The sequence below is a fragment of the Tachyglossus aculeatus genome, chromosome 21, assembly GCF_015852505.1.
Source record: "Tachyglossus aculeatus isolate mTacAcu1 chromosome 21, mTacAcu1.pri, whole genome shotgun sequence".
In the NCBI taxonomy this organism is placed as follows: Eukaryota; Metazoa; Chordata; class Mammalia; order Monotremata; family Tachyglossidae; genus Tachyglossus; species Tachyglossus aculeatus.
The window spans coordinates 27,815,903-27,843,140 of NC_052086.1; the positions used below are offsets into that span (position 1 = coordinate 27,815,903).

At 42.9% G+C, this 27,238-nt stretch overlaps 4 non-coding genes across 4 annotated transcripts; 1 reads left to right on the top strand and 3 right to left on the bottom strand.

The window, feature by feature from the left end:
• Positions 1 to 10,858: 10,858 nt before the first annotated feature.
• Positions 10,859 to 10,930, bottom strand: TRNAD-GUC. The gene has a single exon. It is a non-coding gene; the product is annotated as a tRNA-Asp (tRNA).
• Positions 10,931 to 12,674: 1,744 nt separating this feature from the next.
• On the bottom strand, positions 12,675 to 12,747 carry TRNAF-GAA. The gene has a single exon. It is a non-coding gene; the product is annotated as a tRNA-Phe (tRNA).
• A 6,542-nt stretch (positions 12,748 to 19,289) lies between these two features.
• TRNAD-GUC lies at positions 19,290 to 19,361 on the bottom strand. Its single transcript has one exon. It is a non-coding gene; the product is annotated as a tRNA-Asp (tRNA).
• A 733-nt stretch (positions 19,362 to 20,094) lies between these two features.
• Positions 20,095 to 20,166, top strand: TRNAA-UGC. Its single transcript has one exon. It is a non-coding gene; the product is annotated as a tRNA-Ala (tRNA).
• The last annotated feature ends 7,072 nt before the right edge of the window (positions 20,167 to 27,238 follow it).

Below are 27,238 nucleotides of genomic sequence, written 5' to 3' on the forward strand. Positions count from 1 at the left end.
ACACAGCTGACTTGTGGCAGAGTTGGGATTAAAACACAGGCTCTTCTGACTCCTGGGCCAGGGCTCTATCCAGTAGACCATGCTGTTTCACTTACTGTGTGCAGAGCGGGAGATTACTGGATTCTAATTCCATCTCTGCTAGTGGCCTCCTCTGTGACCTTGGACAAATTACTTAATCTCTCTGTGCCTCTATTTCCTCGTCTGTAAAATGGGGTCAGGTGGCTCCTCTCTCCCTACATCTTAGATTGTGAGTCCTGTGGGGTCAGGGATTAAACGGTGCCTGAACTAATTTTCTTGCATCAATCTCATAATAATCTCTTAATAAATATTATGATTATTATTAAGGCTTTCCACCAGCTTTCTCCATCTTACATATCAGGTCTCTTCACCCTTTACTCCCCAGCTGACTCTCTTCACTCCCCAGCTGACACTCTTCACTCCCCTGAAGGTCACTTTAGGATTCCCACCCTTGTTTGTTCAGTTTCTCCCACCTGGAACTCCCCCTTCCATTCCTACCAATCCAGTAGATCTCAACTCTGTCCATCTTCAAAGCCCTTCTGAAAGCATACCTCCTCCAGGAAGCCTTCTCTGATTAATTCCTGACATCTCAAATTATGTCAATAACCATCTATAGCACTTTATAGCCAACATCAGCACATTTCAATTATTTATTCTGATATTTCATCCTGGCATTTCATTCTACTCCCTGTCCGATCCTTGTTTTTCCTACTGCTCCCACTATTTATAAACATGTTGTTTGTCTTTCCATTAGTCTATCAGCTTGTGAGCAGAGAACAGCACGTCTTCTGTTTCTCAGGTGCTCTTCCAAGTGCTTATTACACGCTTAGTCCAGTAGAAGCTAAATCAATGCTATTACTACTACTATTGCAGTGTGCTCAGCCACAGCTCAGCAAAAGCCACACAAAATAAATTAATCAATCAGTCAATCAATCATATTTACTCAGTATTTACTGTGTACAGTGCACTGTTAGCACTTGGGAGAGTACAATAATAAACAGACACATTCCCTGTCTACAATGAGTTTACAGTTTAGTGGGAGAGGTAGACATTAAATATAAATAAATTACAGATATGTACAGAAGTGTGGTGTGACTGAGGGCAGGGTGGATGAAGCTAGCCAATCCAAGTGCCAGGGTGATGCAGATGGAAGTGGGAGAAGGGAAAATGAGGGTTTAGTCAGGGAAAGACTCTTGGAGAAGATGTGCCTCCAATAAGGCTTCGATGGTGGGGAGAGTGATCATCTGTCAGATATGAAGAGGAAAGATGTTCCAGGCTAGAGATAGGATGTGGGTGAGAGGTCAGCAGTGATAATAATTCATTCATTCATTCAATCGTATTTATTGAGTGCTTACTGTGTGCAGAGCACTGTACTAAGAGCTTGGGAAGTCCAAGTTGGCAACATATAGAGACAGTCCCTACCCAACAGCTGGCTCACAGTCTAGAAGGGGGAGAAAGACAACAAAACAAAACATATTAACAAAAAAAAATAGAATAAATATGTACAAGTAAAATAAATAAATAAATGGAGTAACGAATATGTACAAACATATATACATATATGCAGGTGCTGTGGGGAGGGAAAGGAGGTAAGGCAGGGGGATAGGGAGGGGGAAGTGGGAGAGAGGAAGGAGGGGGCTCAGTCTGGGAAGGCCTCTTGGAGGAGGTGAGCTCAGTAGGGCTTTGAAGGGAGGAAGATTGAGGTATAGCAAGTAGGTTGGCACTAAAGGAGTGAAGTCTGTGCCTGGGTTAGTAGGAGAGCAGTGAGGTAAGATAGGAGGGGACAAGGCCATTGAGTGCTTTAAAGCTGATGCATCAAACAGATGCAAATGTGGATGGGCAACCACTGGAGGTTCTTGAGGAGTGGGGAAACATGGACTAACATGGCTTCCTGGAGCTGCATTTGAATTGAGTTTACCCCAGTGTAGTTCTGCTGAGTCTCTTGAGGGTTGTGGTATGTGTCTGTAGGGCCAGCAGATCTGCAAATGTCCGTGCTCTAATGCCTTTGGCTGAGCCACTGTAGGAACTCCGGCTCACTGGATGCGGGCTTCAGGTGGCATGGCAGACCTGCATCCATGTGCAATCTTTTCAGCTGCCACCGAATGGGGGAGGACTCGGGGTCCTCAGCCCTCCCTCTGCCCATCCGCCAAGCTAGCTCTCTTCCTCCCTTCAAGGCTCTACTGAAAGCTCACCTCCTCCAGGAGGCCTTCCCAGACTGAGCCCCTTCCTTCCTCTCCCCCTCGTCCCCCCTCTCGATCCCCCCATCTTACCTCCTTCCCTTCCCCACAGCACCTGTATATATGTATATATGTCTGTGCATATTTATTACTCTATTTATTTATTTATTTTACTTGTACATATCTATTCTGTTTATTTTATTTTGTTAGTATGTTTGGTTTTGTTCTCTGTCTCCCCCTTTTAGACTGTGAGCCCACTGTTGGGTAGGGACTGTCTCTATATGTTGCCATCTTGTACTTCCCAAGTGCTTAGTATAGTGCCCTGCACACAGTAAGTGCTCAATAAATACGATTGATTGATTGATTGATTCTCTCAGCACAACCTCAGCTTTGGACATGTAGGAAAGAATATCCATCAGCTTCCTGAAGACTAAATCGGTCTTCCCAAGTTGCCCTGAGCCAAACGGGTCAGATGGTCAGTTACTGGTTCTGCCAAATCTCCGGAAACCTGAGTTCAACCCAGCCAAGTCATCATCATCAATCGTATTTATTGAGCGCTTACTACGTGCAGAGCACTGTACTAAGCGCTTAAAAATTTTATCTCAGCACTCTTAGGTGATCTATTCTAGACCCTCCTAGGTATTTACAATCTTTTTTTAAACTCTCATAGCAGAGAGGGGATTAGAACCCAGGCCTCCAGCCTTTCAAGGCTGTTACTTTCCCTCTGAGCCACCACAGGCCTCACAATTCCACCAGAATAGACCTGAGCTGTGACAACAGCTGAAGACAGTCCAAAAGGAAAGGGTTTTTTTTATGGTATTTAAGTGCTCAGGTAGGTACAGGGTTATCAGTTTGGACACAGTCTATGGCCACATGGGGCTCACAGTCTTAATCCCCATTTTACAGATGAGGCAACTGAGGCAAAGAGAAGTGACGTAACTTGCCCAAGGTCACACAGCAGAGAAGTGGCAGACTTTATCTAATTCCATTGTCTAATCTCGATTAGAATCCAAAACCTTATGACTCTCAAGCCCACGCTGTATCCACCGGGCCACACTGCTTCTATAAAAATAAAAATGGAACAAGGTTACCAACTGCTCCGCAGCCCAGTAACATCTGTTGGGTCCATTTGGCATAGAAGGGAGGTGATCTCTGGAAGGTGGTCTGTTGCCTGGGCTTAACTTACATCTAGACCTGCCACTTCTCCTACTCCCTCAGGAGGGGAGTCCAACAATGGGAGCTTAATTTGTTCCAGGATTTGGTGGGGTTCAGTTTCAAGTCATGGAAGCAAGGCCATAGACCACGTCCTAGAATCTCTGATGCCTTTTAAGGCAGAAAGTCCTAAGGGCCATGGTGGGCACTGGGGCACTGGGGGAGGATTCTGCATATTTTTTCTATTTATTTTATTTTGTTAATATGTTTTGTTTTGTTCTCTGTGTCCCCCTTCTAGACTGTGAGCCCACTGTTGGGTAGTGTCCGTCTCTACATGTTGCCAACTTGTACTTCCCAAGCGCTTAGTACAGTGCTCTGCACACAGCAAGCGCTCAATAAATACGATTGAATGAATGAATGAATGAATGATTGGGTCTACAGACACAGGGAGGAGTCAGAATGGAGACACTGATTCATTCATTCATTCATTCAATCGTATTTATTGAGCGCTTACTGTGTGCAGAGCACTGTATTAAGCGCTTGGGAAATACAAGTTGGCAACAACTTAAGTGCTAACATAGCACTAAAATACCATAATTCTTACTATTATTATTGCCCCAGGGCTTAGAACAGTGGTTGGCACATAGTTAGCACTTAAATACCATAATTCTTACTATTATTATTGCCCCAGGGCTTAGAACAGTGGTTGGCACATAGTTCATTCATTCATTCATTCAGTCAGTCAGTCGTATTTATTGAGCGCTTACTGTGTGCAGAGCACTGTACTAAACGCTTGGGAACTACAAGTTCGCAACAACATAATTAGCACTTAAATACCATATTATTGCCCCAGGGCTTAGAACAGTGGTTGGCACATAGTTGGCACTTAACAAATATCATCATTATTATGTTTCTGGGTTATCAATCAATCGTATTTATTGAGCGCTTACTGTGTGCAAGTCCACACGGATGACCAAGGGGGACGGGAACTTACTGACCCACTGTCACACAGAGGCCTAAGGACACACCGATGATTAGAGAAGCATGAGCCTGGGAATCAGAGGACCTGGGTTCTAAGTCTGGCTCCGCCTTATGCCTGCTGTGTGACCTTGGGCAAGTCATTTAACTTAGTGCCTCAGTTACCTCAAATTTAAAACGGCGATTAGACTGTGAGCCGTATGTTAGTCCTGCGATCACAGGGACTGTATCCGACCTGATAATCTTCTGTTTACCCCAAAGGTTAGTACAGTGCCTGGCAGATAGTAAGCGCTTAACAAATAGCATTATTATTATTATCAGAGAATGAAGGTTGTGAGCCACATGAGTCACACTGGGGCAGTGGAGGCCTGAAATGGCATTGAATTAATTCAGCACAAACACCTTTATGTGTGGTATTTTTATTTTTAAACACCCAGCCTCCTTCTACCTTGGCTCCAGCCACTGAGTTCTTAACTTCACAGTGGCGCCTGTATTTACAGGGACCTAGAAAAAGATTGTAATCAATGGCTTTAGAGCAATGGAAAGGGGAAGGAAGCCATCTGACAGCATGCTCAATTGAAAAGAGCAGGAAGTCATGGCTTGTTCTCTTTATTGAGAGCAGGCAGTCCTGGATTCAGCTGGGTGACAGCCTGTCTGTATTGCTGTGGTCTCTTCTGGCTGGAGACTTCAATATCGTGGCTCAGTGGAAAGAGCACAGGCTTTGGAGTCTAGAGGTCATGGGTTCGAATCCTGCCTCTGCCATTTGTCACTGTGTGACTTTGGGCAAATCACTTAGCTTCTCTGTGCTTCAGTTACCTCATCTGCAAAATGGGGATTAAGACTTTGAGCCCCCCGTGGGACAACCTGATCACCTTGTAACCTCCCCAGTGCTTAGAACAGTGTTTTTTAGACTGTGAGCCCACTGTTGGGTAGGGACACTCTCTATATGTTGCCAATTTGTACTTCCCAAGCGCTTAGTACAGTGCTCTGCACATAGTAAGCGCTCAATAAATACGATTGATGATGATGATGATGATAGCCTTTCTAATAAGGAGTTTGGGGGAGGCAACTGATGGAGTTGAGAGCTTTCCTCTGACCCTGTTAAGTCAGAATCCCACTCTTAGGCCCAGGGCACTTAAGGATGTATCTGTGATTTACTTATTTTTTTTATTAATGCCTTTCTCCCTCTCTAGCCTGCAAGCTCCTTGTGAGCTGGGAACATGTTGACCAACTCTGTTATATTGTACTTTCCTGAGTGCTCAGTACAGCCCTCTAGACTATGAGCTCGCTGTGGGTAGGAATGTGTCTGTTATATTGTACTCTCCCAAGCGTGCAGTACAATGCTTTGCACACAGTTAGCATTCAATAAACATGATTGATTGAATGAATGAATGCTCTGCACATGTGTTCAATAAATATGATTGATTTATTGATTGTGTCACTGGAGATTATGAATATGGGACTTCCCCATCCCCAATCTCCAAGCACATGGGGAGCATCGCAGGCCCCCGTGTATGCCTCTGCCCATGAGGAAAATACTCCAATTCTTATTCTCAATACTTCAATAGTTATAATTATTATTTGTTAATATTGTTGCTACTGTCATTATTTGCTGAAAGACCATTTATAAGCTACAAACACTTAAAAATAAGAAAGATTATTTGCAAGGAAAAATCACCTAAATTAAATATGTGTTAGAGGGAGTTCGACAAAAAGGTATCCTGTATTTTTGAATGCCATCAGTGGCTATCCTATTTTGGAGAGAGCCCAGTGGTCATCAGTCTGTTCTCTTATCTAACCAACCTACTACCATCTTAGCTTCTGCACTTTTGGAAATTAGCTCCAATGAGGTTCTATGTTTGTGAAAGTGTTTGAATGAAAGGCCTTGGGCATTCTGGTGATTAGAAGGGCCCAGGGCTATTACCAATGCCTCGTGGAGTAAAGTACACAGGATAGGTTTTTCTGGAGGTTAAGTACTAGAGGTTACGATGTTCTTCTGGAAGGGTTTGCCCTGCTAATGGGAGTATAGAAGACTTTGGGGAGTGGAACTGGGGAGTTCTGAGAGGATCTCATCCACTTATTTAATGGTATTTGAGTGCTTACTGTGTGCACAGCACTATGTTATTTATTCATTCAATCGTATTTGTTGTGCCCTTACTTTATGCAGAGAAGCAGTGTGGCTCAGTGGAAAGAGCCCGGGTTTGGGAGTCAAAGATCATGGGTTCAAATCCCAGCTCTGCCGCTTGTCAGCTGTGTGACTTTGGGCAAGTCACTTACCTTCTCTGTGCCTCAGTTACCTCATATGTAAAATGGGGATTAATACTGTGAGCTCCATGTGGGACAACCTGATCACCTTGTATCCTCCCCAGTGCTTGGAACAGTGCTTTTCACATAGTAAGTGCTTAACAAATGCTATTATTATTATTATTATTATTACTACATGCTTGGGAAGTACAATTCGGCAACAGAGACAATCCCTGCCCACAACGGGCTCACAGTCTAGAAGGGGGGAGACAAACCTCAAAACAAGTAAACAGGCATCAGTAGCATCATTATAAATAAAATAATTATAGATAAATGCACATCATTAATAAAAATAAATAGAATTACAGTTATAAATATGTTCATATATACATAAGTGCCGTGGGGCCTGGAGGGGGGTAGAGCAAAGGGAGCGAGTCGGGGCGATGGGGTGGGGAGGGGGAGCAGAGGAAAAGGCGGGGTTGGGAGAGTACAATATAACAGAGTTGGTAGACATATTCCCGGTCCAATAGGAGCTTTTTGGAGAAAAGGCAAAGTTAAAAAACAATGCTACTGAAAGAGGGATCCTATCCTTGTTTATGAGTGTGAATGAAAAAACTGTTGTGGGAGCAACACACCCTCCCACACCCCCTCCTCCCCCTCTCCATCCCCCCGCCTTACCTCCTTCCCTTCCCCACAGCACCTGTATATATGTATATATGTTTGTACATATTTATTACTCCATTTATTTATTTATTTTACTTGTACATATCTATTCTATTTATTTTATTTTGTTAATATGTTTTGTTTTGTTCTCTGTCTCCCCTTTCTAGACTGTAAGCCCACTGTTGGATAGGGACCGTCTCTATATGTTGCCAACTTGTACTTCCCAAGTGCTTAGTACAGTGCGCTGCACACAGTAAGCGATCAAGAAATACAATTGATTGATTGATTGATTGATTAACAATGTGGATAGATTCTTACTGTGCTAATCAGCTTTTCTCACATCAGGTATGTTTTCTGTTTTCGACTCTCCCTCCTTATGATCTAATCTTCACTAAAGCTTCTGCTGAGGAGAGCAGTCCTCCTGATTTATACCTGCTGGGATGGTTTGTACACTGTTAAATTTCACGGTTTGCGACCATGTTTAACCATGTCTTAATCCCCAGCTACTCAACACTTGTGTACCTATCTGTAATCCACTTATTTATATTAGTCTGTACCTCCCTCTAGACCGTAAGCATGCTAATAATTGTGGTATTTGTTAAGCACTTACTCTGTGCCAAGCACTGGGGTACATACAAGATAATCAAGTCCCACATGGGGCTCACAATCTAAGCAGGAGGGAGAACAGAATTGAACAGAATGAGGGAACTGAGGCGCAGAGAAAATAAGTGACTTGCCCAAGGTCACACAGCAGACAAGTGGGGGAGCTGGGATTAGAACCCAGGTCTGCTGACTCCCTGTCTTGTGTTACATCTGCTGGACAAGTCTGCTGCTTCTTGTGTTACTGCGGCTGCTGTTTATTCATTCATTCGTTCAATCGTATTTATTGAGCACTTACTGGTGTGCACAGCACTGTACTAAGCGCTTGGAAAGTACAAGTTGGCAACATATAGAGACGGTCTCTACCCAACAACGGGCTCACAGTCTACCAACTCTGTTGGTGTTGAACTCCCCCAAGTTCTTAGTACAGCACTCAGCACGTAGTGAGTGCTCAAGTCCTTCAAACTTTTTTTGCCCTTAGGCTTTTTTTTTTTGATGGCATTTATTAAGCGCTTACCGTGTGCAAAGCACTGTTCTAAGCGCTTTTGTGTGACCCATTTCAGTTCCCCATAGTACCATACTCAACAATGGTTTTGAAATGTGTGACAATTCAATATGATCACCAATCTCATCCTCACCAGTATTTAGTTAATACTTTGCTATGCACAGGGCATCATACTAGGTGCCGGAGGAACATATAATGGAAGTAAAAGACCAAATTCCTGTCCTTAAGGAACTTGTATTTTAATGACGGAAGCAACTGGACACAATAATAATTGTAGTATTTGTTAAGTGCTATGTGCCAAAATAATAATAATTATTATTGTTATGATGATTCATTCATTTAATCATATTTATTGAGCCCTTACTGTGTGCAGAGCACTGAACTAAGCGCTTGGAAAGTACAATTTGGCAACATTCATTCAATCGTATTTATTGAGCGCTTACTGTGTGCAGAGCACTGTACTAAGCGCTTGGGAAGTACAAGTTGGCAACATATAGAGGCGGTCCCTACCCAACCCTACCCAGGCTCGCAGTCTAGAAGGAGGAGACAGACAACAAAACAGAACAGGTAGGCGTCAATACCTTCAAAATAGATAAATAGAATTATAGATATATACACATCATTAATAAAATAGAGTAATAAATATGTACAAATATACATAAGTGCTGTGGGGAGGGGATGGGGTAGAGCAGAAGGAGGGACTGGGGGTGATGGGGAGGGGAGGAGGAGCAGAGGAAAAAGGGGGTGTTCAGTCTGGGAAGGCCTCCTGGAGGAGGTGAGCTCTCAGTAGGGCTTTGAAGGGAGGAAGAGAGGTAGTTTGGAGGATGTGGGCCAGGGGTCAACGGTGGGACAGGCGAGAACGACGTACAGTGAGGATACACAGGGGTAGATACACTGAGGATATACTGGGGTAGATACAAGTTAATCAGGTTGGACACAGTCCCTGCCCCATATGGAGTTCACACTCTTAATCCCCATTTTACAGATGAAGTAACTGAAGCACAGAGAAGTTAATTAACTTGCCCAAGGTCACACAGCAGGCATGTGGTGGAGCCAGGATGGGTGGGTACAAAATAATCAAGTTGGACATAGTCCCTGTCCCACGTGGGGCTCACAATTTATAAGGGAGGGAGAACAGTGTAAACTCATTGTGGGCAGGGAACGTGTCTGTTTATTGTTGTATTTTACTCTCCTGAGTGCTTAGTACAGTGCTCTGCACACAGAAAGCTCTAAATAAATATGATTGAATGAATGAATGATATAATAATAATAATAATGGCATTTATCAAGTGCTTACTATGTGCAAAGCACTGTTCTAAGCGCTGGGGAGGTTACAAGGTGATCATATGATTGAATGAATGAATGATATAATAATAATAATAATGGCATTTATTAAGTGCAAAACACTGTTCTAAGCGCTGGGGAGGTTACAAGGTGATCAGGTTGTCCCAGGGGGGGCACACACTCTTAATCCCCATTTTACAGATGAGGGAACTGAAGCAGAGAAGCTAAGTGATTTGTCCAAAGTCACACAGTGACAAATGGCAGAGCCGGGATTCGAACCCATTACCTCTGACTCCAAAGCCTGGGCTCTTTCTACTGAGCCACGATATTGAATCTCCATTTTACAGATGAGAAAACTGAGGCACAGAAAAGTTAAATGACTTTCCCAAGGTCACACGGCAGGCAAGTGGCCGAGCCAGGAAAAGAATCCAGGCCCTCTTCCATTCATTCATTCATTCGTATTTATTGAGCGCTTACTGTGTGCAGAGCACTGTACTAAGCGCTTGGGAAGTACAAGTTGGCAACATATAGAGACGATTCCTACCCACCAGCGGGCTCACAGTCTCTTCCAGACCGGTGTTTTTTCATTCATTCATTCATTTATTGAGCGCTTACTCTGTGCAGAGCACTGTACTAAGCGTTTGGGAATCAATCAATCGTGTTTATTGAGCGCTTACCGTGTGCAGAGCACTATACTAAGCGCTTGGGAAGTACAAGTTGGCAACATATAAAGACAGTCCCTACCTAACAGTGGGTTCACAGTCTAAAAGGGGGAGACAGAGAACAAAACCAAACATACTAACAAAATAAAATAAATAGAATAGATATGTACAAGTCAAATAAATAAATAGAGTAATAAATATGTACATACATATATACAGGTGCTGTGGGGAGGTAAGCGCTTGGGAAGTCCAAGTTGGCAACATATAGAGACGGTCCCCACCCAACAGCCGGCTCACAGTCTAGAAGCGGGAGACAGAGAACAAAACAAAACATATTAACAAAATAAAATAAATAGGACAGTAAATATGTAATAAACGATTGAATGAATGAGTGCATTTTTCATTACACTTTTTTTGTTGACGAGACTACTTTACTAATATAAAAGTAGAAATCCGGAAGATGAATTTACTATAGTCTATATTTTTTGAAGCAATTAAAATGATCTCAACTAAATGAAGCAATTAAAATTATCTCGACTAAAAAGTAAAAAATATTAAAAGTGAAAAACTGAAGCCTCCCCGTCGGGGAATCGAACCCCGGTCTCCCGCGTGACAGGCGGGGATACTTACCACTATACTAACGAGGATTGACTTCATGCCTTCCTTTAGAAAATCTGCCTTTGAAGTTCAATCTGTAAAAAAAGTGGTTTCATTTTAAAATGTTTATTAAATTAATCAATCAATCAATCAATCGTATTTATTGAGCGCTTACTGTGTACAGAGAACTGTACTAAGCGCTTGGGAACTACAAGTTGGCAACATATAGAGAGGGTCCCTACCCAACAGTGGGCTCACAGTCTAGTTAAATCCATCTATTTAAATCTATTAAATCCATCTTGTTAAATCCATCTATCCATCTATTTTCAATCCATCTATTAAAGTCAAGTTATGGGTAGATACAGACGATTAGATGAAACACAGATATATTCTGACTTGCTTTTCGTTGAAGAATGGGTTTAAATCTATTAAATCCATCTAGTTAAATCCATCTATCCATCGATTTTCAATCCATCTGTCAAAGTCAAGTTATGGGTAGATACAGGCGATTAGATGAAACACAGATATATTCTGACTTGCTTTTCGTTGAAGAATGGGTTTAAATCTATTAAATCCATCTAGTTAAATCCATCTATCCATCCATTTTCAATCCATCTATTAAAGTCAAGTTATGGGTAGATACAGACGATTAGATGAAACAGATATATTCTGACTTGCTTTTCGTTGAAGAATGGGTTTAAATCTATTAAATCCATCTAGTTAAATCCATCTATCCATCTATTTTCAATCCATCTATTAAAGTCAAGTTATGGGTAGATACAGACGATTAGGTGAAACACAGATATATTCTGACTTGCTTTTCGTTGAAGAATGGGTTTAAATCTATTAAATCTATTAAATCCATCTAGTTAAATCCATCTATCCCTGCATTTTCAATCCATCTATCAAAGTCAAGTTATGGGTAGATACAGACGATTAGGTGAAACACAGATATATTCTGACTTGCTTTTCGTTGAAGAATGGGTTTAAATCTATTAAATCCATCTAGTTAAATCCATTTATCCATCCATTTTCAATCCATCTATTAAAGTCAAGTTATGGGTAGATACAGACGAAACACAGATATATATTCTGACTTGCTTTTCGTTGAAGAATGGGTTTAAATCTATTAAATCTATTAAATCCATCTAGTTAAATCCATCTATCCATCTATTTTCAATCCATCTATCAAAGTCAAGTTATGGGTAGATACAGACGATTAGGTGAAACACAGATATATTCTGACTTGCTTTTCGTTGAAGAATGGGTTTACGATCCCAACACGTTCAGCAAAACTGCACTTAGGAAGATCAACGAAAAGTGAAATCGAACCAGATTATGCATTTATTGGGCGCTGACTGTGTGCAGAGCACTGTACTGAGCGCTTAATATAAAAGCCAAAGGAATATTCTCAATATTCTTAGATGGAAAGGTGAGAACCACGCTTCCTCTGGCCTCTTTCTGTTGCCCTCGTCTCTGGAAAACTTCCCCAGGAAAAGGAGTTCTGTGGTCGGGTTCATTCACTCCGTCGTGTTTGTGGAGCGCTTACTGTGTGCAGGGCACTGTACTGAGCGCTTGGAAGGTACAACGCGCTTACTGTGTGCAGGGCACTGTACTGAGCGCTTGGAAGGTACAACTCCTGAAGCGGCTACTTCTTTTTTGAGGTTGTACTACTGAAAGTCCACTGGCAGGCTGCCGGCCAGGATGGCTTCTTCTTGGGAAGCTGTAAACCACAGAATTATTCATTTATTTTAATTTAAGGGGAGGGAAAAAAAGTAGGAAAGTAAAATAAGATGCCGAAACCCGGGATCGAACCAGGGACCTTTAGATCTTCAGTCTAACGCTCTCCCAACTGAGCTATTTCGGCCACTCCTCCCCGTGTGTTTAAATTCCCTATACTATTATACTTCTGGGCCTGCACTGTATTCACTTATTAATTAATTGATTAATCAATCAATTGTATTTATTAAGTACTTACTGTACGCTGAGCAGCGTATAAAGCGCTTGGGAGAATACAACACGACAATGTAACAGACACCTTCCCTGTCCACAACGAGCTTATTGCAAATAATTACACATTCCTGGCTCTGAGAATAACATGGTCATGGCAAAATAATATGAGGTCCTTCTTGACTTAATTGCATCTCTTGATTGGGCAAGTACACGTTATGTTTCATTGTCTATGCAGATGATTCCCAAATCAACATCTCCAGCCCTGATCTTTCTTCTTCTCTTCCTGGAAAGTTGTACTTTCCAAGCGCTTAGTACAGTGCTCTACACACTTCCTCCTGCCTTCAAGACATCTCTCTACCTGGATGTCCTCCAGCCACTCTAACTTCACATGTCCAAAACAGAGCTCCTTATCATCAAACCCAAACCCTTTCCTTCCCCTGACTTTCCCCTCACTGTAGACGGCCCCACCATAATAATAAATAATAATAATGGCATTTGTTAACCGCTATGTGCAAAGCACTGTTCTAAGCGCTGGGGTAGATACAAGGTGATCAGGTTGTCCCACGTGGGGCTGACAGTCTTCATCCCCATTTTACAGATGAGGTAACTGAGGCCCAGAGAAGTTAAGTGACTTGCCCAAGGTCACACAGCTGATAATTGTGACCATTATTCTTGTCTCACAAGCCTGTAACTTTGGCGTTGTCCTTGACTCCTCTCTCTCATTCAACCCACATATTCAATCCATCACTAAATCCTGTCGGTTTCTCCTTCACGACATCGCTAAAATCCTCCTTTTCCTCTCCGACCCAACTGTTCATGATAATCTGAGCACTGTGCTTGGCACGTGGTACGCGCTTATTATAAAGAATAATAATAATAATTGTATTTTTAAGAGCTTACTATGTGCCAACACTGTTCTAAGCAGCGTGGCTCAGTGGAAAGAGCACGGGCTTTGGAGTCAGAGGCCGTGGGTTCAAATCCCAGCTCTGCCACTTGTCAGCTGTGTGACTTTGGGCAAGTCCCTTCACTTCTCTGGGCCTCAGTTCCCTCATCTGTAAAATGGGGATGAAGACTGTGAGCCCCTCGTGGGACAACCTGGTTATCTTGTATCTACCCCAGCGCCTTAGAACAGTGCTTTGCACATAGTAAGTGCTTAACAAGTACCAACATTATTAACAAATACCGTCATTGTTATCCGCCTTGATTACTGTATCAGCCTCCTTGCTGACCTCCCTGCCCCCTGTCTCTCCCCTCTCCAGTCCATACTTCACTCTGCTGCGTGGATCATTTTTCTGCAAAGCGCTCAGGACATGTTTCCCTGCTCCTCAAAAACCTCTGGTGGGTCTATTTCATTCTTTCCTGTTTATAGTCTTACTCATTGCCCATCCCTAGAGAAGCAGCATGGCCTAGTGGCAAAAACAGGTTTAAGAGTCAGAGGATGTGGGTTCTAATCCCCATCGGCCTCTTGTCTGCTGTGTGACCTTGAGCAAGTCACTTAATGATGACATTTGTTAAGCGCTTACTATGTGCCAAGCACTGTTTTAACCGATGGGGGGATACAAGGTAATTAGCTTGTCCCACATGGGGCTCACAGTCTTAATCCCCATTTTCCAGATGAGGGAACTGAGGCACAAAGAATTTAAGTTGTTGCCAACTTGTACTTCCCAAGCGCTTAGTACAGTGCTCTGCACACAGTAAGTGCTCAATAAACATGATTGATTGATTGATTAAGTGACCTGCCCAAAGTCACACAGCTGACAAGTGGCAGAGCTAGGATTAGAACCCACGACCTCTGACTCCCAATCCCGTGCTCTTTCCTCTGAGCCACGCTGCTTCTCTTAACTTCTCTGTGCCTCAGTTACTCCAGCTGTAAAATGGGCATTAAGACTGTGACACCCCCCCCCCCACGTGGGACAACCTGATTACCTTGTGTCTACCCCAGTGCTTAGAACAGTGTTTGACACATAGTAAGCCCTTAACAAATACCATCATTATTATTATTATTATTATCCCCAATCGAGGTAAACCTGGCTTCAGTGGTTCCGTTTGAACTTGTAAGAGCCCTGAAGGTTTGTTTCTAAATCTATCCTCTAGACTGTGAGCTCGTTGTGGACAGAAATGTGTCTATTTGTTGTTGTATTGTACTCTCCCGAGCGCTTGGTACAGTGCTTTGCACACCGTAATTGCCCAATAAATATGGTTGAATGAATGAATGAATGAATGAATATCTTAAATAACTAGCTTTCTACCAACTGGGGTGAGACCTCGCCCATCTCAGAATTTATAATGAAATCTGGAGACTGTCATTACGTAGTCCACGAAGCAAGCATGCACACAGTCAAGAAATTGTGGAAAAACACCCATCACGTCAAAAGTCAGACTGAGGGGAAACAGTCATAATGCAACATCAAACTGTTACAGGCAAAACCTCCATTTAATCAGGTTTGGTATCAAATACGCATTTTATAAATACCTATCATAACAGTCAGGGGGCTTGGGGAGATTTAAACAAAAAATCATTAAGTGTAACCCAGCCTATTAAGCAAATAACATTCACACAGTTACTATTAGCTTTCTTTTTTTCTTCTCAAATTGTTACATATGGCAAGAAGGTTTTGGAAAGGGATTGCTGAATAAAGGGGTTGTTGAAGGAGAGATATCACCTACAGGTACAGGTACTAATAAATATACGGTTTATGGAGTTGGTGAACTTTCATTATTCAGATCTTTGTGCTGATTCTTCTTTCTGGCTGACTGCACAAAGGAATTCATTCTCCTCCTTAATGATGAGCTCATGTTTAGCAACATGCATCTGATAGCCACAGAATGCATGTTAAGGCTTAGCAGAGTCTCACAGTAATCTGATGTTGAGTAGGTTCTCTTTGCTCTAATAATTCTCCCTAATGAGATGGACCCCGGAGGGGTCAGTGTGGCAATCAGGTGACTAAGACTGAGGCTGGAAAGACTGCAGGACCTGGAGCTTCTAGGAAGATGAAGGTTTAGGGAAACTCATCCAAGGCTTGTGGCACAGAGGGGTCGGAGAGGGAACACTGAAAGAGTGGAAGCTCCATCTCTAAATGTCAACCTTCCAAGTTTCCCTCCTCTCTTTCAGACCAACACTATGCAGGAACCCAAAGATTGTGTTTCTACCAGAGTGCAGTCAATTAATCAGTCAATCACTGGTATTTATCATCATCATCATCATCAATTGTATTTATTGAGTGCTTACTATGTGCAGAGCACTGTACTAAGCGCTTGGGAAGTACAAATTGGCAACATATAGAGACAGTCCCTACCCAACAGTGGGATCACAGTCTAAAAGGGGGAGACAGAGAACAAAACCAAACATACTAACAAAATAAAATAGAATAGATATGTACAAGTAAAATAAATAAATAGAGTAATAATTTATTGAGTGGTTATTGTATGCAGAGCACTGTAATAAGCACTTGAGAAGGGTAACAGAGTTGGTTGACCCATTCCCTGCCCACAGTGAGCTTACAGTCTAGAGTTGATGCTGAATGGAAGGCATGCCAGAGACAAGAGGCACTTGGAGACTTGGGGGGGTGCCCCCATTCCCCTCTACTGCGGTGGTGCTGTTGTGGTGGTATTTGCTAATTATGGGCAGGGAACATGTCTGCTAATTCTGTCATTCTGTGCTCTCCCAAGTACTTAGTACATTGCTTTCTCTGCACATGGTAAGTGCTCAACAAATGTCACTGAGTGATTGATTCACTCAAGTGATTGGACACTTACTCTGAGCCAAGCACTGCACTAAGGTGGAATATATACAAACCAACCAAATTGGACACACTCCCTTTCTCATTCAGGGCTCACAGTGTGTATATATAGGAGGCAGAACAGGTATTTAATCCCCATTGTGAGGATGAGGAACCTGAGGCACAGAGGAGTTAAAGGACTTGCTCAAAGTTACAAAGCAAGCAAGTGGCAGAGTCAGAATTAGAACTCAGTTCCTTGGACTCCCAGGGCTGTGTTTTTTCCATTAGGCCACATGGGTTGTGTGTTAGGAAAAGCACTACCTGGTAGTGTTTTGAGGAGAAGGAAATTGTCCACAGTTAAAAAAAAAACATAATCCAAACATTTGAGAGGTCAAGGAGGATAAGGACAGTCTAGTTCTTTGAGCTTGATTATAAGGAGGCCATTCTTATAATCTCCTCAACACGCTATCCAACCTTGGCTTCACAGACTCCGTCCTCTCCTGGTTCTCCTCTTAACACTCCGGCCATTCATTCTCAGTCTCCTTTGCGGGCTCCTCCTCCCCCTCCCATCCCCTTACTGTAGGGGCTCCTCAAGGGTCAGTTCTTGGTCTCCTTCTGTTCTCTATCTATACTCACTCCCTTGGTGAACTCATTCGCTCCCACGGCTCCAACTGTCATCTCTACGCTGATGACACCCAAATCTACATCTCTGCCCCTGCTCTCTCTCCCTCCCTCCCTTCAGCCTCGTGTCTCCTCCTGCCTTCAAGACGTCTCCATCTGGATGTCTGCCTGCCATCTAAAACTCAATATGTCCAAGACTGAACTCCTTATCTTCCCTCCCAAACCCAGCCCTCTCCCTGACCTTCCCATCACTGTAGACGGCACTACCATCCTTTCCGTCTCTCATGCCCGCAACCTTGGTGTCATCCTCGACTCTGCTCTCTCGTTCACCCCTCACATCCAATCCCGACTGGATTACTGCATAAGCCTCCTCTCTGATCTCCCATCCTCCTGTCTCTCCCCACTTCAGTCTATATACTTCACACTACTGCCCGGATCATCTTGGTGCAGAAATGCTCTGGGCATGTTACTCCCCTCCTCAAAAATCTCCAGTGGCTGCCTATTAACCTTTGAATCAAGCAAAAACTCCTCACTCTTGGCTTCAAGGCTGTCCATCACCTCACCCCCTCCTACCTCACCTCCCTTCTCTCCTTCTCCAGCCCAGCCTGCACCCTCCTCTCCTTTGCCGCTAACCTCCTAACTGTACCTCGTTCTTGCCCGTCCCGCTGTCGACCCCCAGCCCACGTCCTTCCCCTGGCCTGGAATGCCCTCCCTCTGCCCATCTGCCAAGGTAGCTCTCTTCCTCCCTTCAAAGCCCTACTGAGAGCTCACCTCCTCCAGGAGGCCTTCCCACACTGAGCCCCCTCCTTCCTCTCCCCCACCCTTCCCCCTGCCCTACCTCCTTCCCCTCCCCACAGCACCTGTATATATGTTTGTACAGATTTATTACTCTATTTATTTCACTTGTACATATTTATTATTCTATTTATTTTATTTTGTTAATATGGTTTGTTTTGTTGTCTGTCTCCCCCTTCTAGACTGTGAGCCCGTTGTTGAGTGGGGACTGTCTCTATATGTTCACAACTTGTACTTCCCAAGTGCTCAGTATAGTGCTCTGCACACAGTAAGCGCTCAATAAATACGATTGAATGAACGAACGAATGAATGAATTGATGACCACAGAGAAGGCAGTCTGGGAGAGTGATGGGGTTGGAAGCCTGATGGTAGGGGGAGCAAAGACTTCTGCAAAAACAGTACAGGATCCCCGTTAGAACAAAGAACCCCAGCAAATCTCCAATGTAAACTTGAAATGGGCCTTTTATTCTATGTTCCTGTCAACCAGGTAGCTGTCAAGACATTTTCATGGCTAGTCGAAGCCATCAAGACTAGTTTCATGCAGATGACTGAGGTATTAAAAACATTACTTGCTGCGAAACAACAATTGCTTTAGCAATATTTTGTAGTACTTCACAATCTTAACAGGAGAGGTTTACAGAAACCTATATTTTAATATGCAAATCAAGGATACCAAAGCTGAAGAGATCACCAAAAGAAATAATTTACATGGCCCTATAAAAACCATCATAGCACCTCAGAAGACTGAAGTTGACTTCAACCTCATCACAGACAAGGAGGGAATCCTGAGGAGATAGTGTCATTGCTAATCCTCGGAAAATACATTCAACTGTAGAAGATGAAACCCTTCAACACAAAGAAATCCTCCCAACAGCTGAAGACATGACAAACCAACTATTGAAGAAATCACATTAAAAAAATAGCAACTGACTTTTACCAAATTCTACAAACATGAATGGGACACCTCACTTAAACACACAAGTTTTTCTTCAACATATGGAGCACTGAGGAAAGGCCACAGGACCTTAAAGCTGCTATGGAGCAGCATAGCCTAGTGGAAAGTGCTGGGGAATCAGACAACGTGGCTTCTAATCCCACATTAACCATAAAAAAGTTTGAAATCTATTTGGGCCTGAAATTTTTTACTCAGCAAAATGTGGGGTTGGCATTTAGCTTTAAAATCTCAAAGCACAATTATTAAAATGAATTAAAAAATGGAATGTATTTTTTGCTGTCAGGCTAAAATGATTCCCAAATTTATATTGAATTCAAACTAATTCTATTCCCAGATTTTCCTCGGAAAAAAAAACAAAATTACAGCCTCCCCGTCGGGGAATCGAACCCCGGTCTCCCGCGTGACAGGCGGGGATACTTACCACTATACTAACGAGGAATTGCCGCGTTTGGTTTTTCTCCAGGACTGTCCATATTATTTCCACCTAATCATCTTATTTCTATGTAATTAATAATATTGACAGTATTTGTTAAGTGCTTACTATGTACCAAGCACTGTTCTAAGAACTGGATTGTTCCCACGAAATTTCTAATTTCGAAGTTTTTTTTCCCCTACCTTTTCCTGAATTCCCTTTACGAAATCAGGTTCCCCCCCACCCTGGTTACCATCTACCCATTGAATAAAAGATCCATCTATTCACCAGCTTTCACATTCTTCCACAGTGCTTTTTTTTCCTCCCACCTCTAAGCTGATGGAACTGAATTTACCCCAGCGCTCAGAACAGTGCTTGACACTGTGGTTAAAAATACCCCTTGTTTTTTTAACTCTTATAGCTTTAGCGAACCCTGCCTCGCCCTTAACAAGAAAAAATTGCGACAGGGGAAAGAATTGCGTAGATTTAGCAAAAGGCGAGGCTGCCTGGATCATGAAATTAAGTTTGCTAATGGAGGTTGTAAGGGGCGGCCTAAACAGTATTTCAATGCAGGCTTGAGGTCCAAATGGTAGAGGAAGAGGGAGTTAATGAGGTGGGGCAAAGATTTAACATTGCTATTGCTAATGTAGCTACAAATAGAACTTTAAAAGGCTAGAAAAATTAAAACTATTGTTTAAAAAAACTGGTGGACAATTAGAAAGCTTCTTGTAGGCTGGATTGACACCAGTTTACAGGTTCGGGGATGTAGCTCAGTGGTAGAGCGCATGCTTTGCATGTATGAGGCCCCGGGTTCAATCCCCGGCATCTCCACTCTGTGTCTTTTTCCTTTTCCTCCACCTCTTTAAAAGAAAATGGTCGAAGCGATCGGATTAGAAGACTACATTTAGATCAGAGCCCATGGCTGGTTTTACACGCAAAAAAAAAGAATCGGTTTTATCCCTTGGAACAGGCAGAAACAGTGGCTGAATTAAAATGTCGGAAGCTAGTTTGCAAACCCTGTATCTATGTATATATGTACGTATTCATTACTCCATTTGTTTATTTATTTTACTTGTACATATTTACTATCCTATTTATTTTATTTTGTTAATATAATAATCATGATGGTGTTTGTTCATTCGTTCAGTCATTCAGTCGTATTTACTGAGCGCTTACTGTGTGCGGAGCACTGTACTAAGCGCTTGGGAAGTACAAGTTGGCAAGCTGTTAAGCGCTTACTATGTGCAAAGCACTGTTCTAAGCACTGTGTTTTGTTTTGTTTTCTGTCTCCCCCCTTTAGACTGTGAGCCCACTGTTGGGTAGGGACTGTCTCTATATGTTGCCAACTTGTACTTCCCAAGCGCTTAGTACAGTGCTCTGCACACAGTAAGCGCTCAATAAATACGATTGATTGATTGAAATAAATACGAATGAATGAATGAATGAATGAACGAATGAATGAATGAATGAACCTCAACTTCAGCCAACCCTGCCCCCTGGTGGCTGAAAATCTTAATGCAGGCTGAGAATCGGTGAAACCGTACTGGACTCCCCAAAACAACTTTGTCCATCAGAAGTATATTTATTGAGCCCCTGCCCTTCAAGAGTTTACAAACTAGGGGGAGAGACGCATAAAAGAATTTACAGACAGGAAGAAGGAGTGCTCAGCTACAATAAGATGTAATCAATCAATCAATCAATCGTATTTATTGAGCACTTACTATGTGCAGAGCACTGTACTAAGCGCTTGGGAAGTACAAATTGGCAACATATAGAGACAGTCCCTACCCAACAGTGGGCTCACAGTCTAAAAGGGGGAGACAGAGAACAAAACCAAACATACTAACAAAATAAAATAAATAGATATGTATATGTATATGTAAGATGTATATGTATATGTATAAAATGTAAGATATGTACAAAAGCTCGTTGTGGGCAGGGAACGTGTCAGCTAACTGTTGTGTTCTACTTAATAATTGAATTTATTTATTTTTAATGGCATTTATTAAGCGCTTACTATGTGCAAAGCACTGTTCTAAGCGCTGATTATGATGGCATAGGCCTTTCCAGACTGAGCACCCTCCTTCCTTGGCCCCTCCTCCCCATCCCCCCCGCCTTACCTCCTTCCCCTCCCCACAGCACCTAGTATATATGTTTGTACATATTTATTACTCTTTTTATTTTGCTTGTACATATTTATTCTATTGATTTTATTTTGTTAATATGTTTTGTTTTGTTGTCTGTCTCCCCCTTCTAGACGGTGAGCCCGCTGTTGGGTAGGGACCGTCTCTAGATGTTGCCAACTTGGACTTCCCAAGCGCTTAGTCCAGTGCTCTGCACACAGTAAGCACTCAATAAATACGATTGAATGAATTTAAGCGCTTACTATGTGCGAAACACCGTTCTAAGCGCTGGGAGGGATACAAGGTGATCAGGTTGTCCCACGTGGGGCTCTTTTTTTTTTGATGGCATTTATTAAGCGCTTACTATGTGCAAAGCACTGTTCTAAGAGCTGGGGAGGTTACAAGGTGATCAGGTTGTCCCACGGGGGGCTCACAGTCTTAATCCCCATTTTGCAGATGAGGGAACTGAGGCCCAGAGAAGTGAAGTGACTTGCCCAAAGTCACACAGCTGACAAGTGACGGAGCCGGGATTTGAACCCATGACCTCTGACTCCAAAGGCCGGGCTCTTTCCACTGAGCCACGCTGATTCTTATTCTTAGTGTTGCCAACTTGTACTTCCCAAGCGCTTAGAACAGTGCTCTGCACGCAGTAAGCGCTCAATAAATACGATTGACTGATTATTGAGCGCCTACTATTCATTCATTCAATCGTATTTATTGAGCGCTTACTGTGTGCAGAGCACTGGACTAAGCGCTTGGGAAGTCCAAGTTGGAAACATACAGAGATGGTCCCTACCCAACAACGGGGCTCACAGTCTAGAAGGGGGAAACAGACAACAAAACAAAACATGTAGACAGGTGTTAAGTCGTCAGAACAAATAGAATTAAAGCTCAATGCACATCATTAACAAAATAAATAGAATAGTAAATACGTACAAGTAAAATAAATAGAGTGATAAATCTGTACAAACATCTATACAGCCCAATGTTGGGTAGGGACCGTCTGTATATGTTGCCAACTTGTACTTCCCAAGCGCTTAGTACAGTGCTCTGCACACAGTAAGCGCTCAATAAATACGATTGAATGAATATACAGGTGCTGTGGGGAGGGGATGGAGGTAGGGCGGGGGGGCTGGGGAGCGTACTATGTGCAGAGCACTGTACTAAGAGCTTGGGAGAATGCAGTACAGTAGAGTTGGTAGTTGCGTTCTCTGCCCACAGTACGCTTGCAGTTTAGACGGGGAGATGGACACATATAGATAGTTTGTGAGCCCACTGTTGGGTAGGGACTGTATATGTTGCCAATTTGTACTTCCCAAGCGCTTAGTACAGTGCTCTGCACATAGTAAGCGCTCAATAAATACGATTGATGATGATAATTTATGAATATAAGGAAGAACAGACAGTTAAACTACCCCGATGTTGGCAAAATGTTTGAATGATAGCAACCCTAGCCTGGCAATTGGGCATACTAAATAATAATAATTGGCATTTGTTAAATGCTTACTATGTGCAAAGCACTGTTCTAAGCGCTGGGGAAGATACAGGGTGATCAGGTTGTCCCATGTGGGGCTCACAGTCTTAATCCCCATTTGACAGATGAGGTAACTGAGGCCCAGAGAAGTTAAGTGACTTGCCCAAGATTACACAGCAGACATGTGGTGAAGTCGGGATTCGAACCCATGACCTCTGACTCCAAAGCCTGGGCTCTTTCCACTGAGCCACGCTGCTTCTAAGAGAGTTAGCTGTTGGAACTAATTTGGAAGTGAAATCACCTTGCCCCCTCTTATGTCACCTACCTACTCTCCTACTAATTCATTCATTCAATCAATCGTATTTATTGAGGGCTTACTGTGTGCAGAGCACTGTACTAAGCGCTTGGGAAGTACAAGTTGGCAACAAATAGAGACGGTCCCTACCCAACAGCGGCTTCACAGTCTAAAAGGGGGAGGCAGAGAACAAAACATATTAATAAAATAAATAGAATAAATATATACAAATAAAATAGAGTAATAAATCCGTACAAACATACATACAGGTGCTGTGGGGAGGGGAAGGAGGTAAGGCGAGGGGGATGGGGAAAGGAAGGAGGGGGCTCAGTCATTAATTAATCAAAGGGAGCAGCGTGGCTGATGGCATTTATTAAGCGCTTACTATGTGCAAAGCACTGTTCTAAGCGCTGGGGAGGTTACAAGGTGATCAGGTTGTCCCACAGAGGGCTCACAGTCTTAATCCCCATTTTCCAGGTGAGGTAACTGAGGCCTAGAGAAGTGAAGTGACTTGCCCAAAGTCACACAGCTGACTGTTGGCAGAGCTGGGATTTGAACCCACAACCTCTGACTCCAAAGCATGGGCTCTTTCCAGTGAGCCACGCTGGCACACTTCTGTCCTCTAATGCCATCCTACTCATTGTACCTCCATCCCTGTCTCACCGTTGACCTCGCATCATCATCATCATCAATCGTATTTATTGAGCGCTTACTATGTGCAGAGCACTGTACTAAGCGCTTGGGAAGTACAAATTGGCAACATATAGAGACGGTCCCTACCCAACAGTGGGCTCACAGTCTAACGTCCTGCCTCTGGCCTGGAATGCCCTCCCTCTTCTTTTGCGACAGTCTCTCCCCACTCTCCCCTCCTCCAAAGCCTTATTGAAGGCACATCATCATCAATCGCATTTATTGAGCGCTTACTGTGTGCAGAGCACTGTACTAAGCGCTTGGGAAGTACAAGGCCTCCAAGAGGCCTTTCCTAACTAAGTTCCCATTTCCTCTTCTCCCGCTCCCTTCTGTGGTTGCCCTTGCCCTTGGATTTGCTCCCTTTTTTCCACTCCCCTCTCAGCCCCCCCCAGCATTCGTTCTTTCACTCATTCAATAATAATAATAATGGCATTTATTAAGCGCTTACTATGTGCAAAGCACTGTTCTAAGCGCTGGGGAGGATGCAAGCTGATCAATCAATCAATCAATCGTATTTATTGAGCACTTACTGTGGGCAGAGCACTGTACTAAGCGCTTGGGAAGTACAAGCTGGCAACATATAGAGACAGTCCCTACCCAACAGTGGGCTCACAGTGTAGAAGGGAGAGACAGAGAACAAAACTAAACATACTAACAAAATAAAATAAATAGAATAGATATGTACAAGTAAAATAGAGTAATAAATATGTACAATCATATATACATATATACAGTAAGTTCAAAGTGATTGCCTTGTTATCTTGATGTTTGTCTGACTGACTGACCTGTATATATGTATATATGTTTGTACATATTTATTACTCTATTTATTTATTTATTTATTTATTTATTTTACTTGTACATATCTATTCTATTTATTTTATTTTGTTAGTATGTTTGGTTTTGTTCTCTGTCTCCCCCTTTTAGACTGTGAGCCCACTGTTGGGTAGGGACTGTCTCTATATGTTGCCAGCTTGTACTTCCCAAGCGCTTAGTACAGTGCTCTGCACATAGTAAGCGCTCAATAATGATGATGATGATGATGATATTTATTGAGCACTTACTGTGTGTGGAGCACTGTACTAAGCACTTGGGAGAATACAGTCAACAATAAACAAACATGAAACATGTCTACCAAGTCTTTTATATGGTAATAATAATAATAATAATGATGGCATTTGTTAAGCACTTACTATGTGCACAGCACTGTTCTAAGCGCTGGGGAGGTTACAAGGTGATCAGGTTGTCCCACGGGGGACTTACAGTTTTAATCCCCATTTTACAGATGAGGTAACTGAGGCCCAGAGAAGTTAAGTGACTTGCCCGAAGTCACACAGCTAATTGGCGGAGCCGGGATTTGAACCCATGACCTCTGACTCCAAAGCCTGGGCTCTTTCCACTGAGCCATGCTGCTTCCCCTGATACTTGGTACTTCCCCTTGGTACTTGCCCAAGTGCTTAGGACAGCGCTCCGCACATCGTAAATATTCCATTAACGTGATGGATTGATTGAAGTTCGTTTTGTTACTGTGTTACGGATTTCATCAGGATTTCTTGAGTTTGACTTTTGTGCTTTGCCTCCTTAGAATTTAGACAGTGAGCCCTGACAATTGGCTGGGATTTGAACCCATGACCTCTGACTCCAAAGCCCGGGCTCTTTCCACTGAGCCATGCTGCTTCCCCTGATACTTGGTACTTCCCCTTGGTACTTCCCTAAGTGCTTAGGACAGCGCTCCGCACACCGTAAATATTCCATTAACGTGATGGATTGATTGAAGTTCGTTTTGTTACTGTGTTATGGATTTCATCAGGATTTCTTGAGTTTGACTTTTGTGCTTTGCCTTCTTAGAAGTTAGACAGTGAGCCCCTTGAGGGAGGGGACCACCCTTACTAATTTTTATCACATTTTTCCTCAACACGTAGCTCAGTACATCGTCATGTAATGTCAAGAATGACAAAAGCTCAGATGGAGGGTGGTCACTGGTGGCCCTCCCCTGTACCAGACGTTTCACCCCTTAGGCTAGGCATGCAGTGTCATATGATGGCATCACAGATGTCATTTTGTGGAACCACCGATCCTGTACGATTCTGAAATGTTTTCCTGGAAGGACCTCTAAACCTTCCCACAAGCTCCAAAGCCTTTGAGTTTCCCTCTCAGATGAAGAGGAAACCTGCTGCCGTGTCTGAACGGTGAAACTTGGCAGCAGGATCTGTGGCAGAGGGAGGCTTGAAGTGGGAACATCCATCATCATCATCATCAATCATATTTATTGAGCGCTTACTATGTGCAGAGCACTGGACTAAGCGCTTGGGAAGTACAAATTGGCAACATATAGAGACGGCCCCTACCCAACAGTGGGCTCACAGTCTAAAAGGGGGAGACAGAGAACAAAACCAAACATACTAACAAAATAAAATAGAATAGATATGTACAAGTAAAATAAATAGAGTAATCATCATCATCAATCGTATTTATTGAGCGCTTACTATGTGCAGAGCACTGGACTAAGCGCTTGGGAAGTACAAATTGGCAACATATAGAGACAGCCCCTACCCAACAGTGGGCTCACAGTCTAAAGGGGGGAGACAGAGAACAAAACCAAACATACTAACAAAATAAAATAGAATAGATATGTACAAGTAAAATAGAGTAATCACCATCATCAATTGTATTTATTGAGCGCTTACTATGTGCAGAGCACTGTACTAAGTGCTTGGGAAGTACAAATTGGCAACACATAGAGACAGTCCCTACCCAACAGTGGGCTCACAGTCTAAAAGGGGGAGACAGAGAACAAAACCAAACATACTAACAAAATAAAATAAATAGGATAGATATGTACAAATAAAATAAATAGAGTAATAAATATGTACAAACATATATACATATATACAGATGCTGTGGGGAAGGGAAGGAGGTAAGAAGCCTACAAAATAATGGAGTAGACCTAGTGAATACAGAATTGTCATTCACCAAATCCCTTGGCAACAGGTTGAAGGGTATCTACAGAGAAGCAGCATGGCTCAGTGGAAAGAGCCCGGGCTTTGGAGTCGGAGGTCATGGGGTCAGATCCCAGCTCTGCCAATTATCAGCTGTGTGATTTTGGGCAAGTCACTTCACTTCTCTGGGCCTCACTTACCTCATCTGTAAAATGGGGATTAAGACTGTGAGCCCCCCCCACCCCCACCCCGTGGGACAACCTGATCACCTTGTAACCTCCCCAGCGCTTAGAACAGTGCTTTGCACATAGTAAGCACTTAATAAATGCCATCATTATTATTACTGAAGTTTTAAGGTGGTAGGTTCAAGAAAAATTAAAGG